An 18,677-nucleotide genomic window follows, 5' to 3' on the forward strand; every position below is an offset into this window, starting at 1 on the left:
AGTTTAGGACCATCCTGGACAACATGGTGAGACACAGTCTCTACCAAAAAAAAAAAAAAACAAACAATTAGTTGGATGTGGGCATAGTGGCGTATGCCTGTAGTCGTAACTACTCAGGAGACTGAGGTGGGAGACTAAGGCAGGAGGATCACTGGAGCCCAGGAGTTTAAGGCTGAAGTAAGCTATCATTAAGTCACTATACTCCAGCCTGGGTGACAAAGCAAGATCATCTCCAAACAAAACAAAACAAATCAACAAAACCCTCAGATTCATCCCCATGTCTCCATCTCTACTGTCACTATCCAAGTCCATGCTGCCATCACTCATCACCTGCATAACTGCAGAAGCCTACCAATAGTCTCCCTGATTCACTCAGCTCCTCCAGTGGATTATTTACATAGCAGCCAGAGTGATCTTTTTAAAGTATAAATCATACCCTGTCTCTCTAAGCTTAAAACCCTTTAATGGTTTCCATTTTTCTTAGGATAAAGTCCAAACTTCTTGGCAAGGTTTGCAAAGCCCAGCAGGTAGCACTTGGCCACCTCTGCAACTTCCTCTTACACTGCTCTCTTGTTACTCTTGGTGCATTTGCCCCATTAGCCTTCAAATTCATCAAGCTCTTTTCTGCTCTCCCTCCCCTCCCAAAGGCTAACTCGTACTCATTTGCAGGTTTCCGTTTAAACCCTGCTTCTTCAAGAGCTTCCTTAATTCTTCATCTAAATTAGCTCCTTCTACTTTCTCTTTCCTCTCATTCCACCCTGATCTTGTCTCCACGGAGTTTTTAGCACGATTCAAAGTTACATCCATCTGTAGGCTTTTCTTTGTTTGAGGGCCGTCTCCTTCACTACAATGCAAGATTGATGAGGACAAGCCCTATGCAGCTTTGTTCACCAGTGAATATTCACACATAGCTCTCTGCTTCAGAGCTCTCTTGCTATAAATATGTGATAAATAAAAAATGAGGGAATGATAGGCCCAAGAGGGCACAGATGGGCAAGGGTGATGTGAGATAATGCACTCTGCTTCTGAAATAATTCCTAATTCCCTTTGGTTTTGTTCTTAAAACACAACTGGAGTTCTTAGAAGAAATATGCAATCTGGCATATAGTAAGGGCTCAATAAATGTTTGAATACATGAATTAATATGTAATGAAAGAATGAATGCCATCGTTACAAATTAGCTGAGTTCTCCGTGTGTTTGTAATATTAGGATATTACTGTCCCCAAGTTGCATTATCGACTTCCTGGCTTTCAGTGGGCCCAGTGTCCCCACATGCCTGCTCACTCCCCACTGCACTAACCTAAATAGTCTCTGATTATTTTCTTTTTCTCTTGCTACTACCAAATTCTGTTCTGAGTGAGGAAGCAGCTTGGTTAAAAAACAAAAGCCCTGATATATATATATATTTTTTTTTCCTGAAGAATACCATCAGGATGAAGGCTATGATTAATACACATAATTGCTACAAATGGCAGCTAACTGCAGAAAACCACCTCCCAGCTGTTGGAGGAAGGAAATTGCTGACAGCCACTCCCCATTGGGTGGCTACCAAAAGAGAGGAGCTCGCAGGAGCAGGAGAGAATACACATCTCCATCCCACGTGACCCATAGAGATGACCCATAGGGCTCTGTCTTACATGTGAGCTTTGCCATAAAATGGTAGTGTTAAGAGTTTTTAGGGCTGGGGTTTACAGCCAGGCTTTCCATGGCTGGGGCTGGTTTTATAGGACATGCTGTCCTGCAGAATGAACATTTAGAATCCCTCTGGCCCAGTTGGTATTACTGCAAAACCCAGGTTGAATCCCTTCAGGAGGAGACAGATGATTCTTGGCTGGTCAGATTTCTTCTCTCATCCTTTCCTTGTTCATTTGCCCTATTCTAATGGGATGGGGAACGCACCAACAAGGAAGAAGGCCTGGGTTGCTTCTTGGAGTCTGCTTTGTGACCTGAGCTCGACCCTTCACTTTCCTGGGCCTCAGTCTCTTCAGTCTATAATGTGAGGTGTTAGACTAGAAGATCACCGTTTCCTTAATTTTAAGCATCTGTGTTACAAAACATATGTACAAAGTATGTGTACATATCATATTAAAATGTATATAAAGTTATATCTATATCTGTCTATCTATTATCTATTCTCTAGTTTCTATTATCTTGGTGCAAAAGTAATTGCGGTTTTTGCCATTGAAAGTAATGGCAAAAACCTCAATTACTTTTGCACCAACCTTGTATCAATTATCACCTATTTATCTTTCATCAATTATTCATCATCTATCCATCCACCTATCTATTTATCAATCAATCAATCATTCTTATGTATCTTCATACCCCCATCTTCTCTGTCTACTGTTTTACAGTTAGCACCTGAAAAGTTATTTGTACTTGTGTTAGTGTTAACATGTGTCTGGCTTAACTAGTCCCTTGTTCAGGTGCAGAAATTTATCAACATATAAATCAGAAGACAAAAAACTTCAAACCTAACACACTTAATGCACATAAGCTTCTCCAGGCCACCACTTATAGAGTTGTGCTATACCTTTTTTTTTTTTTGATGTGGCAAAAACAAAACAACTCAGCAGCTAAACAGATGAAAAGCCAAGCTGTGGGCTAAGGTATGTATTTGATGAAGCTCTCTCTCCTCTGGATCTTTAGTGGGAAGAGTTTTGCCACTTGACACATATTTACCCCGCAAACCTACACTGGCAATGCTAAGGCAGTGAGCACAGAACACAGGCCTGAAGTGTGCTGGAAGTTAGCTGAAGGGCAATGTCAGCGCACCAGCTTTGAAATTACATGCAGCGCAGTCACTGTCCCTCTGGAAAACTGTGCATTCTGTGAATGCTGACTCTGGAAGTGCACACGCTGAGCATCAGGGCTGGAAAACAGCTGAGAGAGAATGTTCTCCCATGAGAACAAACCTTAGCGAGCTTCCTCCATGTGTTCTGTACGTCTGCATCATCTCATTTCATCTTCAAACAATCCACGAAGTAATGCAGTCTTCTTTACATGGTAGGAAAACTGAGGATCAGAAAAATTAACTGATTTTATTCAAGGATACCCTGTTAGTTGCAGCCACTGGTGGTAACATTTTTTAGTGCTTTGGTGCCAAAAAAGAAAAAAAAGAAATTTTTGTGCTCCAAATAAAAGAGGACTTCTGTAGAAATTAAATAAGGCATTATTAGAACTTTAGGAATTTTGCTTCTTTCTCTGTCCTCTGATTATTCCTGTGACTTTATGTATGACCCCTTAATGCAATGGCTGTGTTCTACCAGTTGATTTGGACATGTACATAGCTGACCTTCAAACCCATTACTCTTGCATCCGAGACTATCCCCTTGAGGAGTTCCATCAGGGAGGGAGGAGCATCGTCTAGAAGTCAGAAGTCTTTGCCTGCTGTTAGTATTCTCCACAGAGCTCCTCCTCTCCCTCAGTTGAGGGTCACAGGATGTTAGAGAAATCAAAAGCCACTGGACATCAGGGAAAGATTGAGGAGCCTGTTACCTGTCACCTTTTCATTTAGACGGCCTTGCTTCTAAAATTATATTCTGAATTTTCCATTTATTCTTGCTGCTATAGACTGAATGTTTTTCCCCCTCCCACACCCACTGTTCATATGTTGAAGCCCTAATCCCCAATGTGATGGTATTTGAGGTAGGTAGGGAGGTAATTAGGTTTAGATGAGGACATGGGGATAGAGCCCCCTTATGGGATAAAAAAAAGATTATAAGAAGAGTGCTCGATATGGTTAGGCTTTGTGTCCCACCCGAATCTCATCTTGAATTGAGATTCCCATAATCCCCGTAATCCCCATGTGTCAAGGGAGAGACCAGGTGGAGGTAATTGAATCATGGGGCTGGCTCCCTCATACTGCTCTTGTGATAGCGAGTTCTAATGAGATCTGATGGTTTTATAAGGGGCTCTTACCCTCTTTGCTTGGCACTTCTCCTTCCTGACACCTTGCGAAGAGGGTGCCTTGCTTCCTCTTTGCCTTCCACCATGATTGTAAGTTTCCTGAGGTTTCCCAAGCCATGCTGAAATGTGAGTCAATTAAACCTCTTTCCTTTATAAATTACCCAGTCTCAGGTAGTTCTTTATAGCAGTAGAAAAATGGACTAATACAATGCCCTTAGAACAAGAGGAAGAGACAAGAGTCTTCCCTTTTTCTCGGCCATGTGAGGACACAGGAAGAAGATGGCCATCTACAAATCAGAAAGAGGGCACTCACCAGGCACCGAATCTGCCAGCACTTTGATCTTGGACTTCCTAGCCTCCAGAACTGTGCAAAATAAATGTTGGCTGCTTAAGTCACCCAGTCTATGGTATTTTGTTACAGCAGCCCAAACTGGCTAAGATACTGTCTTGTAGGTGAAACAGGGCTAGGAGTTATTTTACAGGCATAAAGTTACCTGTTTTTACGCTCTTGAGAATCGATTAGTGGCTTGATATACTAATGGTAGGGTCTAAAAAAAGAAGAAAAACACCAAATGCATTTGAAGCGATTCCAACTTTGGGACACTTTTTATTATTTCAGACAAGTGCAGATAGAATGTTTACTGAGGTGTCTCCCTGGCCCTTTATGTAATATTTGGATAGCGCAATCCTTAGCTGCATGCAGATAATGTGTTAGGCAGCTAGAAAAATAACCTGCTTGTACTGTTTCTGATTTATTCCCCCTCCTCCCTCACGTCTTTGTTCAAGTAAACACATCACTGCAGAGTAGCTAGCAAATGAATGCCTTTTTATCAGAAGTTCATGCCCAGTTGGTGGATACGACCACATAGAACAGCAGATATGGCCAAAGGGGGAATCACTGACAAAACAGGCAGACCCTCACCCAGAGTGGATGGTGTTTATTGGCATCTGAGAATCAGAATATAGAGGAAGATGAAAGCACTGTCATGTTTACGGTGCTGGAAATTATATTGAAACTCAAGTAAAATAATGATGCTGCTGCTGCTGCTGATGATTTGTTGAGTGTTTACTATAGGCTCTGATCTGGCATGCTTTCCATGTATAATTTCATTTATACTTTACTACCACCTCAGGTGAGAGCTACAGTTATTATATTATTATACCTATTTTATAGGTGAGGAAACCGAGACATAGAGAGTTTAAATAACTTGCCCAGTGTCACATAGGTTAAGAAACAGGATCAAGATAAGAGCTTTCCTCAACTACCCAGGAAGGACCAAACAAGTTAAGAGTCTCCAGAATTTGAGAGGAGGAATTTTGATTCTGGAAGTTCCAATCTTTCTCTCCAGCTTCAGAAGGATCAACCAATATTTTAAAGGAATGTTTAATCCTTGTGGTATGAGCTGTTGGGGTAAGAAAGAATATGGGCTGGGGTGAAGATTGAATATGAGCCAAGTTCAGTCTCATTACAGGACTAGGAAGACAGAGAAATACCAAGATCTAGAGCATTGAGGGATATTTTGATGAAGCTCTCTTGGCTCTTGCATGGTCCACATGAATGCAAGGCATTCATTTTTTCCTGGATGAGAGGCACAAAGAAATAAGACAGCATTTTTCTTTTTTCAATAAAATCCCTTCAGTTTTGACTGCACTAATTCTGTATTTTCCTAATTTAGTCATGTTAAGCTAAAATTTACCTTTATACCATGTAGGTTGAGAGGAGGATTTATAAAACAAAAAGAGAAAGTGGTCAGCCTATTCTATCGGATCAAATCAGTAAATTACTACCAATCTTCACTACTTCAGGACAATTATTTTATTCAAATAACAAATACACTAATTACAAATGAATGTCCATTTTTAAGTCACTTGCAAGAGTCCCACACACATTTAAGAGAGTGGTTTTCTTTCCTTTACCTTATGTTCTTGGAGATAATAAATCAACATTTCCCTCAGAAAGCATTTGTTAATTTTTTATTCAATCATACCAATCTTTTGCCCAATTAGGAGGCATTAGTGTAATTCTTTCCCATTAAATTGTACATAAGTACTGTCGTCCTTGTTTGAATAATTAACTTTCACCTAGATGCTCTATGTGTTTCGGTTGATGTATTTGCTCACTTGCATCTGCGGTTTGCTGTAGCTTTGAAACTACTGACACTTTCAAGCAAGATGGACTAATGTCTCTGAAATGAAGCTGGACATTTGGATTTGTGACAGTGAGCTTGACACTTATTACCTTACTAATAGGTAGTAAGCATATACCAAAATGATTTACATAGAGGGTATATGCTTACTACCTATTAGTAAGGTAATAAGTGTCAAAGATTTACATAGAGGGTATATGCTTACTACCTGTTAGTGCTAAGACATTGGTTCTGTCAGATGAGGCTTTTCTGATTGGCAACTAAGGAAGTTATGTTCATAATTTAAAGTGAAGGGGTGGGATGGGATAGAGCTGGATCAATGCCCCATGGTACTACAGAATGAGTGATAACTTGGAGAATATTGTCCCCCTGCTCCCCACCCAGCTGCCAGTTTGACTAGCCTTTCAAATAGCATTCACTTGTCCTCAATTCTCACCCAAGACAAAACACGCATGACTTGGAACAATGAAGCAAACATATTTCCAAAATGGCCATGGCAGAACAGTGAAAAGTTATATCTCATGCCACATTTCACAGATATTTTGTTCTGTGATGGTTTATGGAAGTGAAGTACTTTATTATGTAAAATTCATCCTGTTTTTTGTTTGTTTGTTTTTGTTTTGTGATACTACAGATCCATTTCACTATAGCCAAATGACATGCGTTTGGGGTCTGGGGATCCATTAGAGGATTCTTCTCTCTTCTTCTGGTCCCACAAAGCAATCTTGAGCTTTAGAAAGGAATCCTAGGAAAAGTGAATGGTCTTCCACTGACATCTGCTCTTTCTTATAGCTTACAATGAATACTGCCTCTTAAAGTGTCTTCTTAAAGTGTCACAAAGAGAGCACCTCTGTGAGTGCAGGGTGATTGGGTATGCAGTAGGAGAAGCATTCAGGGTTAGCAAGTGATTTTCCTGACACAAAACCATTTGTTGGCAAGATCTGTGGGAGAAACATTCTGGATTTTGTATTTCTTGACCTTTTCGTGCTTTCATTTGGTAAACTTTGCAAAGCAGAAACTTTATCTTAAAAGTTGTTGTGGCTTTGTATTAAGCTCTTTTGAAGTAACTGATATGACTTATTTTGCTTTAAGACTTAAAGTGCAATTTTTAATAAGCTGGTACCATTTATTAATTACTTACTAATGACCCCAGCACAGTGCTTTCTGTATATTATGTCTCTTCGTCTCTACAAAAAAAACCCAGGACTTATAAATTATTATTTTTCTCTAATTTGCAGATGGCTAAACTGAAGCTTAAAGAAATTAAGTAATTTGCTGAAAATCACATGACTTCTAAGGAAGGTTGAGATTCTTTCTGACTCCAAAGCCTGAGCACTATTTCATCACTGCCTTCCTTTATACATTATGTATGTTATTCAATGTTTTCCTCCCTCTCAGGCTACAGAACTCAGATTTCATGAGAGTTTAGAGTTGTAGTCTCCAGAATTTTTCAGTAACCCTTCTCTCTTTTCAGTAGAAAGGGAGAGTTATTTTTAAAATGGATAACTACTTAAGAAAGGCCTTTGACAATCTCTAACGTGTGAAAAATTCTTTTTGGCCACTGGCTTCTGATGACTCAAATTGTCAGTTGACTTGTTTGCTAACATGTTTTAGCTTCCATCACTCCCTTCCACAGACAGCATGAAGAATTGGCCATAGTAGATAACCATGCTACAGTAGATGCCATTCATTTATTGCCATTCATTTATAGCAAATAGCCATTCTATAGCAGATGCCATTCATTTATTTTATTTTATTTTTATTTTTTGAGACAGAGCCTCACTCAGTTGCCCAGGCTGGAGTGCAGTGGTGTGATCTCGGCTTACTGCAACCTCCGCCTCCCAGGTTCAAGCTATTCTCCTGCCTCAGCCTCCCAAGTAGCTGGTATTTATAGGCACACACCACCATGCCTGGCTAATTTTTGTATGTTTAGTAGAGACGGGGTTTCACTATGTTGGTCAGGCTGGTCTAAAACTCCTGACCTCTGGTAATCCGCCTGCCTCAGCCTCCCAAAGTGTTGGGATTACAGGCATGCGTGAGCCATGGCGCCCGGGCTGATGCCATTCATTTAGAGTAGTCATTCTTTTATAGTAGACAGCCATTCTGTAGTGGATACCATTTTCTATAGTAGCACTACCCCTTACCATCCGACTAGAAGAAGAATAAGTAAGTGATTAGAAATAAGCCTCCTGCTTATAGGGTTGGTTACCCAATGAACATGGTGACTTGATTATTGTGCCCTTTCAGCCCAATGTAGGATTTTCTATGGACTATGATTGAGAGCAGACACCTACAGATTTGTTTGCTTTACATATATAGCTGAATAGTCAAAATGCTATATCCACCTCAAATGGAGTCAGGATAAGCATTATGAAAAGTCAGAATTGGCAGTTGCTAGGTGATGTAATTTGAGGGACTCCATGGAGCATACCCTCCAAAAAACTCTTACTGATGCCTGAAATTTCACAGTTATGTCTTGATTACATTGGATTGAGCAACAGCCCCTCCTTTAAAAAATGCAAATTCTTCTCACACAGGGAGGTAGCTATTATGCCCCTAACACACTGGGTGCTTATTAAGCACTCGAAGCAGAACAGAGGATGTGGATGGATGAGGAGATGGAAAAAGTTGTGCAGTGAACAATTTCCCTGACAGCTGGCATGGCAAGAGGGGGGCGGTATGCCCACTGCACAGGGGCGGGGCCAGGTGCTGGATCCTGCACAGTGGGAACATGCTCCCCTCTGCCATCTTTTGTTGAGAAGAGGCTCACATAGCCTTTCCAGAAGAGAATTGCAGGACCAAGCAAGGTGAACTGGGAAAGAGAACGATCTGGAAGTCTAGGATGGCAAGATAGATTGGAGAGCAATACACAGACAACCTGGGGAAGAGACCTCGCCTGGGTCTCAGGTGATGGGGTGGGAGCCCTGGCTCTGCATCTGGCTAGCTTTGTAACCCAGTCCCACGTCTACTGACCCCTTGACTTCCTGTTCCTTTGTGTGTGTGTGTGTGTGTGTGTGTGTGTGTGTGTGTGTTTGTTTGTTTTGAGAAGGAGTCCCGCTGTGTCACCCAGGCTGGAGTGCAGTGGTGCGATCTTGGTTCACTGCAACCTCCGCCTCCTGGGTTCAAGCGATTCTCCTGCCTCAGCCTCCTGAGTAGCTGGGACTACAGGCGTGTGCCACCATGCCCGGCTAATTTTTGTATTTTTAGTAGAGACGGGGTTTCACCTTATTGGTCAGGCTGGTCTTGAACTCCTGACCTCAAGATCCACCCACCTTGGCCTCCCAAAGTGTTGGGATTACAGGCGTGAGCCACCGCACCTGGCCCCTGTTCCTTATCTTTAAAATGAGGGCATTTGACTAGGGACATCTCCAAGCTTCCTTCTAGTTATGAAGAATACATTTTTTTTAATTGTACTGGAATCTTATGAGAAACACGAGGGATTATTCTTTTTGCTTTTAAGATTTATCCGTGAAAGAGTATAAGATAAGTCATGGGACTTGCTTCTCTCCCAACTCACCATACCCAAAAGATATTAATCTTGGTAAGATCCCACAACCAACACTATGCTTTTGCAAGAGCATCCAAAGTTGTGATTTTGGCTTTTGTTTTGATTTCTTTTGTTGGTTTTTTAATTTAGTTTGTGACTAATAGAAAACCAGAAATACTAATCTGTTACATCAAAGGAAGGTTACTGGCAACCTCCTTGTACTCTCCAGGGAGGCATGGTCCTCTTGGACTTAGCCTGGGTTGTCTGCATCTGGGAAGGACTTGGACAGGAAGGAGCTACGCATAGGTGCTGAAAGGGAACCTTCTTATCTTCAGACTGGGAGGACACAGGTTATATCCTCCATCAGAGGTGTAGGAGAAATGATGCTCAACAATCAGTCACAGCCTCAGAACTTCCCCAGGCTTGCATCCCCGGAAAGCTGAAGTAGGCTTTGGGGCTTCAGAGCAGGCGTCAATTGATGGACCTCAGTCCATGTGTGCGTGAGGCTCAAGGCGCAAGGCAGTACAGGGCAGTAGTAAAGAGTGAGTAAAGGATTTGGGGTCAGCAAAACCTGGTTTTGATCCTCGATGCTACCTCTTACAATGGACAGGTTACCAAGCCTCAACTCCCATGTCTGTAGAAGAGACTGTCACAACACTTGTCTCTGAGTTGTGACGGCTCCACACAATAGTCCAGGCAAGGAGGTAAGCCTGGTGCTCAGCATTGACCAGCCATCTAGAATTGGTCATTGCCATTATTATTAAACAGTGCAGCCCTATGGCCAGTGAAAAACAACTTTTAAGGCAGCAAGGCACTTGCAGCATCCAATCTGGGGAACCACTCAGAACCCAGGAAAGGAAATTGTACTCCAGCAACACCTGACGCTTCTCAGATTCACCTCCCTTTACATAGCTTGTTACGTGGTGAGCTTTAACTACAGTGCACAGCTCTCATCTCTTCAAGGGTGGGAGGATTGCACTGCAAATATGTCTAAAAAGGCATCTGTGTCAATATAGTTTGTGTCATATTCAACAGGGAGAGCAAAATGAAATGCATCTTTCACAGATCTGTAGAAAACAATCATCATGGGTGCTTCCTAAACTCCATCCAGAGAGTTAAAGGTATCAATCGTTATTATTTTTTCCCTTCAAAATAAATATAAAGAATTTTAAAATACATATAATTTTTGACTTCAGGAATGTATGTTTGTTTACAAGTAATTTTATTGCAAAATATCGAGAATGTTCTGACCTCTATGTGAATGGATGTACATATATCTCCCCAAAGTGGTCTATGTCAATGTCAGATAAAAAGTTATTCATGTATTTCAGATGAGATGGAAGAGGAATGTAATTTGCCAAGTAGTGATGACATAAAGGAATGTGCTTATAGGGTCTTCAGAGGGCTATCCCTGCCTGGAGGGTTTTTGAGGGTAGGTATGAGGCCAGGTGGTTGGCTCCTCTGTTATTGAAAAAAGGAGATTGTCTTTCAGAGAGCACTGAGGCCTAGAGCACTCTTATCACTTGGAATGCCCGTCAGGGCTCATAGAGAGTGGAGAAGCATTTTATATATCACAAGCCATTGCATGCCATAGCTTCCCCTTCTTTTCTTGTCCTCTTTATTTTCCCCTCCCAGCATGGCTCTCAGATTTATTAACAGCCCTTTCATGCCTTCTACAGCCATCAGGAAGAGAAATAAAGAGGTCTGGGAGAATCCAATCTTCTTTATTAGCTTGTCCTTTTTCACTCTCTTAGCTTTTTTGTTTGTTTGTTTCTCTTTCCCTCCCTCCCTCCCTCCCTCCCTTCTCTCTCTCTCTCTGTCTCTGTCTCTCATTTTTGTTAGACTGCTCTGCATCAGGCTAGAGTTTCTTTTTCAATTTCCCTCTTCTTTCACTGTTTTTAATTGTTTCAGTGCCTTTGTTTTTCCCTACACTTGCACACAGTGGGAAAGGTCAGCTGTCAGAAGAGGGGCTATACACAGCTGATAAGGCCTTCAGGAGACTGGATTGGAGTCATTTAGGCAGCATTCTCTCCCTGAAGTCATAGAGGGGGAAAGAAAAAAAGAGCTCAATGAGTAGAAAAGGCAACTTACATGAAGTGAGCAGCTTGGCTGTGTGAGCACTAAGCAGTGCATTACTTACCCAGAGCCCTTTTCCAGAGGCAGGTGCTGCCCAGTGCCAGCTCCAGTGACTCTGGGACGTTGACGGAAATGTGAATCTCGATGAGGCACACATGCAGGAGGCTTGGAGGAAGGACTCAACTGGGAATTAGGAATCTAACATCCTGGAAATCAAAGTTGTCCCCTGTTAATATATCTGCTTCATGGTTATTTTACAACTAATGAACTTATATAAAAATCAGAAAGCCTAGGTTCTGGTCTTGGGTATATTGCTAATTACTTTGGGAAAGCATGAAACTATACTAGCCTTGTAAAAAGAAGTAGAAAATGTGTGGTTTTTAAAGCACTTTTCATAGATAATATGTAGAATTCGTCTTCCTGATATCATTTGCAAAGTAGAAGTGAGGAGCATACCCCTTCTTGGACATGGCTATGAAAACCAGTTAATTCCTTTTTATGTAAGTACCTTGAGGGTAAACCCAAAGTCAAAGCCCTTGGAACTCATCCAAATAGCCTATGCAAAAATTCATGATGGAGTGCTGTAGAGCTTTTAAAGAAATGGCGGTCATCTTCTGGAATGGGAAAAAGAATAGTTGATATGGATAATACCATAGCATTGCAGAATTCTTTTTTTTTTTTTTTTAAGAGACCAAATCTTATGCTGTCACTCAGGCTGGAGCGCAGTAGTGTGATCATGACTCACTGCAGCCTCGGACTCCTGGGTTCAAGCAACACTCCTGCCTCAGCCTCCCAAGTAGCTGGGACTATAGACACATGCCACCGTGCCCAGATAATCTTTTTATTTTTTGTGGAGATAGCGTCTCTTTGTTGCCCAGGCTGGTCTGGAACTCCTGGCTTCAAGTGATCCTTCTGAGTCACCAGGATTTCAGGCACAAGCCAATATGGCTCAGCAAATTCTTCATGTTTTCAAAACAATTTTTTTATACTTCACAATAACCTGATTTAAGGATACTTCCTACCATAATGTACCTGAAAAATATGACATGGTAAAATGTGACAGAACTCCTGTTTTCACTGTCAACCTGGCACATGACAAGTGTTCTCAATAAAGGTTTGCTGAATGAATGAATAAAATGATTGAGTGAGTGGGTAACTTAAAGCCTTCAAGTAACACATAGTTAACTATGTTTATTTGGCTCTCCCTGGCCAACCCCAGTATTGGTTGGGTACAATGAGGAATTGGGGTAGATAATGTTGGCCATAAAGGATATGTAATCTGGTTATATTGGTAGTTCTGCTGTCTTGCCATAGAAAAGGGAGCCAAAGGGTTTTAACTAGAGCTCTGTCACCTTGGGAGAACCCTCGGGAAAGAACCACTGTCCAGGCTAGCAACCACAGAAGCCCTAGAAGATCACACAGTGAATTGCTTAGCTTCTGCTCTCACTGCAGTGCCTTTTACCCAAAACAAACTCTTGTTTTAGTAGGAGAAACAAGAAGGTTGGAGTTATACCCAATTCTAGCTTCATTCTAAATTCTCTTGTCAATTATTATTCTAATTGGATGACCCTGGACCCCTAAATCTCAGCTCCCCTCCTTGAAAACTGTCAATAATAATACCTAAATAGGTTGTTGTGAAGATTCTATGAAACATTAATACAAAGCCAGAGCTAAAGCCCTGATACACAATAAGCTTCAAAAATGGTAGCTGGCATCATCACTATCATCACCCCCATTTCAAGGGCTCTGGGAGTTTCCTGGTATGAAACAGTGATAATGATGCTTACTGTTTAAGGTTATAGAATTGAGGAGACTATTTGTAAAGGGCCTCTTGCGATGACAGGCACGTAATAGACAAAAAATAAGTATTGGCTCCTTTCTCTCTCCTTTCTTCTATGATGTCTTCTTACTTTTCTACTTTAGCCGAGGTAGTGGTACATCATTACTCTTTCATAAAGTGACACAATGTCATTGAGGAATGCTCAAAAGGCCCCAGCAGATGGATGCTCATAGCTGGTTGAAGCAGAGTTAGGAGGGTAGCATGGAGGGGAAGGAGGAATGAGCAGCACTCGGGAATGCAAGACAGATCTTTTCTGCCAAACCTGGATGCACTGGAGGCTGCCTTCCTAAAGCTTTTGTGAAGTTTCTGCCTGTTTCTGGAGTTATCCATGTAATCCTTGAGAGAACACTTCTGTTTGCACAAATCATTCCATACAACGTAATTAGCTACTTATAATACAGAGGACACTTGTGATCCCAAATTCAAACAATTGCAAAAGCAGAAGCAGTTTATTCATGGTGGTGTACAATGATAATTGATAATGAGCTAGATGACTGTGAGGTGCTATGGAATCTCAAAGACTCTTCTGAATTCTCAAAGGGAGTTCACCTTATTCATAGGATGACTTTAGGTTAGCAGAAAATAATGACTTTAAAAAGTATTATACCATAACAATGAATACATTACTTATATTGTTCATGTAATTACTAGTTCTTCAAAAACCAAAATGCCAAATTTAAAATGATTAGAAATTAATAGCTAACAAAAACATCACACTAACTCGATGCCCTTTATTTGCCAATGATTCTAGCTAATGGAGAGTTTTTACTTGATGTGCTTTATTTTTTACCTTCTGACATCTGATCCATGTAGAATGACCAGACTTCCTGGTTTTCTAGGAACCAGCTATTTTAGCACTGAAAGTCCTAGTGAACTTCTCGTTTCTAGGCAAATTGGGATGGCTGGTTACTCTACTTGAAGCACCTGGTGGACCTCTTTTCAGGACAGCACCATGTTTAGACTAACATCTGACTGACAACTCAAAACAAAAAGAATCTCTGGTTCCAGATTATTTATAACTTTTGGATCTTGTTGATGAAGAAAATTTTTATGGAAAAAGAAAATAGAGTTGACTACTTTTCTATTTATTTAAATAATAACATTAACAAATTTTGTCTATCCTTGCCATCATTTTATAAGACAGGAAATTACAAAACCAAAAAAGTAGAAAGGAGTAGAATGTAAATTTTACAAGGGTTCCAGAGTGATGTGTTTATCACTATGTTCCCAGTGCCTAGCAGTGTGTGGTGTGGCATAGACCTTACATAAATATTTGTTGAATAAATGAACAGTGCATAAATGTAGCTTTTATTACAAATGTACTACACTCTTCTTATTTTTCTTTCTTTCTTTCTTTTTTTTTTTTTTTTTGTTTTTGAGACGGAGCCTCATTCTGTTGCCCAGGCTGGAGTGCAGTGGCGCGATCTCGGCTCACTGCAAGCTCTGCCTCCTGGGTTCACGCCGTTCTCCTGCCTCCTCTTCCAGAGTAGCTGGGACTGCAGGGGACTGCAGGCGCCTGCCACAACACCCAGCTACTTTTTCTGTATTTTTAGTAGAGACGGGGTTTCACCGTGTTAGCCAGGATGGTCTCGATCTTCTGACCTCGTGATCCGCCCACCTCGGCCTCCCAAAGTGCTGGGATTACAGACGTGAGCCGCTGCACCCGGCCATTTTTCTAAATGTATTATAGATTGATGAAAACTTTCCCTTAGACCATTGCTTGGGGATCAATAATTGAAATCTGAGTCTGTGGACTGTAGAGTTTTTTGATAGTAAGTTTTTATTGTTAATTATTTTAATGGCATTCTGTTGTTTATCCTAGTCTCATGTTCATTATAGTTGGTGTGGTCAACCTCCCATGAGATAATCACTCAGATAAGACCAAGTTTCTGGGCCTTTAAATCAGAGAATCAGGTTCATTTAGCGTCCTCTTAGATCTCAACTTCTATCAGTAGCAAGATACATCTTTGCAGATACCTACATGGAGATTTCACTACATCTGGCAGGGATGAGCCACCGGTCCTCATTTTCTTAATTCCTGGACAATGTTTTTGTGTATTCTAACCAAGTATTCTTGCTTTTCTTTGTTCTGATTCATTCATCTACAAAGTGTGGTCAGAAACCTTGACCAACTGCTGATACGTACAAATATCACAACTTCTCTAAGTCTGGGATCTCCTACCACAGTTGAGATATCCAAATCATTCACAGTTTTGTCATAACTCGTGGATTAAAAAAATCATTGATAAATCATATCCGGTATTTCTGAAGAGGTTTAGAATTTTGGTTTCATGGATAGCATAGGAAATGTAAATATCCATCACAAATGTCTTTACAAATTCCGAAACTAAACCAGTTTAGGTCTTCATTTCAGAGAGTCTTAATACTCTCAGTTTTGTTGATTTTTTTAAATCACAAATCAACTAACCATTTCCCTTTCTGCAGCTACCTTGGCACAATCCCTGAGCATATTTCTGACCTTAGCCCTCTGGTGTCATAGCTCTGATTCTAGCTGTTTGGCTTTGGATGGGGTTGTTGGGGTGTTGCAGCATCTGTAAATGGTTAAAGGAGCATTAGAGTCAATGTATCAGGCTCATGCCTGTAATCCCAGCACTTTGGAGGCTGAGGCGGGAGGATCAGGAGGATCAGGTCAGGAGATCAAGACCATCCTGGCTAATTTGGTGAAACCCCGTCTCTGCTAAAAAAAAAATACAAAAAATTAGCCGGGCGTGGTGGCGGCTGCCTGTAGTCCCACCTACTCAGGCGGCTGAGGCAGGAGAACGGCGTGAACCCAGGAGGCGGAGCTTGCAGTGAGCCGAGATCGCGCCACTGCACTCCAGCCTGGCCGACAGAGCGAGACTCCGTCTCAAAAAAGAAAAAAAAAAAAAAAGTGGATTTCCTTATTTATGCTCTCATTATTAAGATAATTTTAGCATTTATATGATGTAGTGAATATACACAATTCCCATGATTTTTTTCCTATTGTTTTATGATCCGTATTTATATCCCAAAGTATATGGTTAATACCTCTAAGTTTTTGCTGAAAATCTAGCCTTGTTGAGCAGATACAGGTTTCTTTAGCAGCTGGTGAAGGGTGCTTATACTTTACAAAATCAGATAATGTATGTGAAAGTGGTTTGGAATATGTGACATGCTATGCAGACGTGTATTTTTTTTTTAAAGAAATGAATAGCTCGTCTCCCGCAGGCATATTATTGACAGGGGTCTTTGCAAAAGATACACAAACCTAAATAGGAAGCAGCATGATCTAATGGAAAGCATATAGTCTTTGGAGGTTAACATTGCCTTGTATTTTGGATCTGCTTCCAACTAGAAATATTAGAAGGATTTAGTCCCTTCTGAGCCTTAGTTTTATCATCTGAAAAATGGGCTAGTAAAACTTTATTTCACAGGGCTTTTGTGAGGGATAAATAAGAAATATACAAAGTATCCTAATAAAAAGTTCTCATTTCAGATGAAATATGAACATGTAGATATGCTATCTCTATTAATAATTCATTTGTTCTGTGTTGTTTTGAACTCTTGTAACTTTAAATCACTAAAACAGGTTAATTCTTGTCAAATGCTATTTACATCGTGTTTGTTTCATTGAAGCATAATACAGGTTCAATAAATGTTAATTTCCTGTTCTTTGTATGCTATAGCAAAAATAAAAAATCTTCTGATGCTTAAAAAGACTGGTAATAGTCGGCTGGGCGTAGTGGCTCACGCATGTAATCTCAGCACTTTGGGAGGCCGAGATGGGCAGATCATGAGGTCAGGAGATTGAGACCACCCTGGCTAACACGGTGAAACCCCATCTCTACTAAAAATATAAAAAAATAAAAAATTAAAAAAAAATAGCCTGGTGTGGTGGCGGGTGCCTGTAGTCCTAGCTACTCGGGAGGCTGAGGCAGGAGAATGGCATGAACCTGGGAGGCAGAGCTTGCAGTGAGCCAAGATCGCGCCACTGCACTCCAGCCTGGGCTACAGAGCGAAACTCTGTCAAAAAAAAAAGAGACTGGTAATAGTCTGAAATGAAGAAATGACAAAAATGAAATAAATACTGTCTTCTAGTTTTATGCACCATATTAGTACTATAATTGAATATGCAATCACTAAAGATTTTCTTCTTTATTTAAGTTTCTTGAATCAGGTCACTGATTTTTAAGTCTGCATCCATTTTAGAGAAGTCTCCCTCCCCACTCCACTTCAACATATCCCATCCTCTTTCACTTCTCCATTCAGATTCTTTCATTTAATTTTTTCAGACCCTGGGAATTAGCAGTCCCTTCTTAAAAGCATTGGAATGGGGCAGTTTTAATTTTTATTAGTATCAGCTTTCTCCTCCTCACTGCCATATTTACTTCTTTGGGAGGAAAAGGAAGTGCATATGTACCTATAAAAGAAGACATAGCCCAGGTTTCTAGGATTTGCACCTCCACATTGGCAAATTTTCCCAGTCTGTGTCTCCGAACAGGGTTTTAATCACCTGGGCTCTTGTCCTTGGCACTGAAAGCTTTAAGAGTACTGCAGAAATGGTAAATTAACCACATTTAACAAAATAGAAAGTTTTCATTGTGTCATAAAAAGCCTTATTGATCTTGTTCAGGCATTGACTCCAGGTCCTTTTAACAAGCCACTCTGTCTAGACTTGCAGGCTAGAGCCCACAGTGCTAACAAAGGAGGAGCTGGGCTGCCCTCCCTCCCCCTGCAGGGGAAGGCTAAGAGGATGGGCACAGATTCAGGCTTCTCAATGGGGATTTTCTTAAACAACTAGCATGATTTTATTCTGCTGTGGAAAGGAAAAGCATTAGGAGGCTTGTGGCAGAGGTACCTGTCACTTACTCCAGACTCCAGCCTTGTTTGACTCTCTGTATCTGCTGTGGAACTACCCCATCATAGCAGATTAACGTGTCTTCCATATCCCTCAGCTTCCAGCAACATTTCCTCCTGTTGCCCTTAGGAAGGTAGGCTGAACTCTGATGCCAACGCACTGAGCAGTGGGTCTCCAGAAAGAGCGTGGAAAGCAACGATGGGGCAGGAGGAGGAATTGGCAACTTTAGAATCACTGTGACCAACTCAACTTCATTTCAATTCAATTCCACAGGTCTTTACTTAACAAATTCTGGGTAAACAGGAGATTTTGAAAAGGCAAGAAAAATTGCTGCTCACAGCGTATGGTTAAAAAGTTGGCATCCATAAATCAAATAACCA

The 18,677-nt window shown here is 40.9% G+C and overlaps 1 protein-coding gene across 45 annotated transcripts in view; it reads left to right on the forward strand.

Annotated features, from left to right (window-relative positions):
• NRXN3 (neurexin 3) overlaps positions 1-18,677 on the forward strand; it is a 1,722,001-nt gene that overhangs the window by 445,809 nt on the left and 1,257,515 nt on the right. The gene's annotated exons all lie outside the window — the stretch shown is intronic.

This window comes from Pan troglodytes, chromosome 15, assembly GCF_028858775.2.
Source record: "Pan troglodytes isolate AG18354 chromosome 15, NHGRI_mPanTro3-v2.0_pri, whole genome shotgun sequence".
NCBI lineage: Eukaryota > Metazoa > Chordata > Mammalia > Primates > Hominidae > Pan > Pan troglodytes.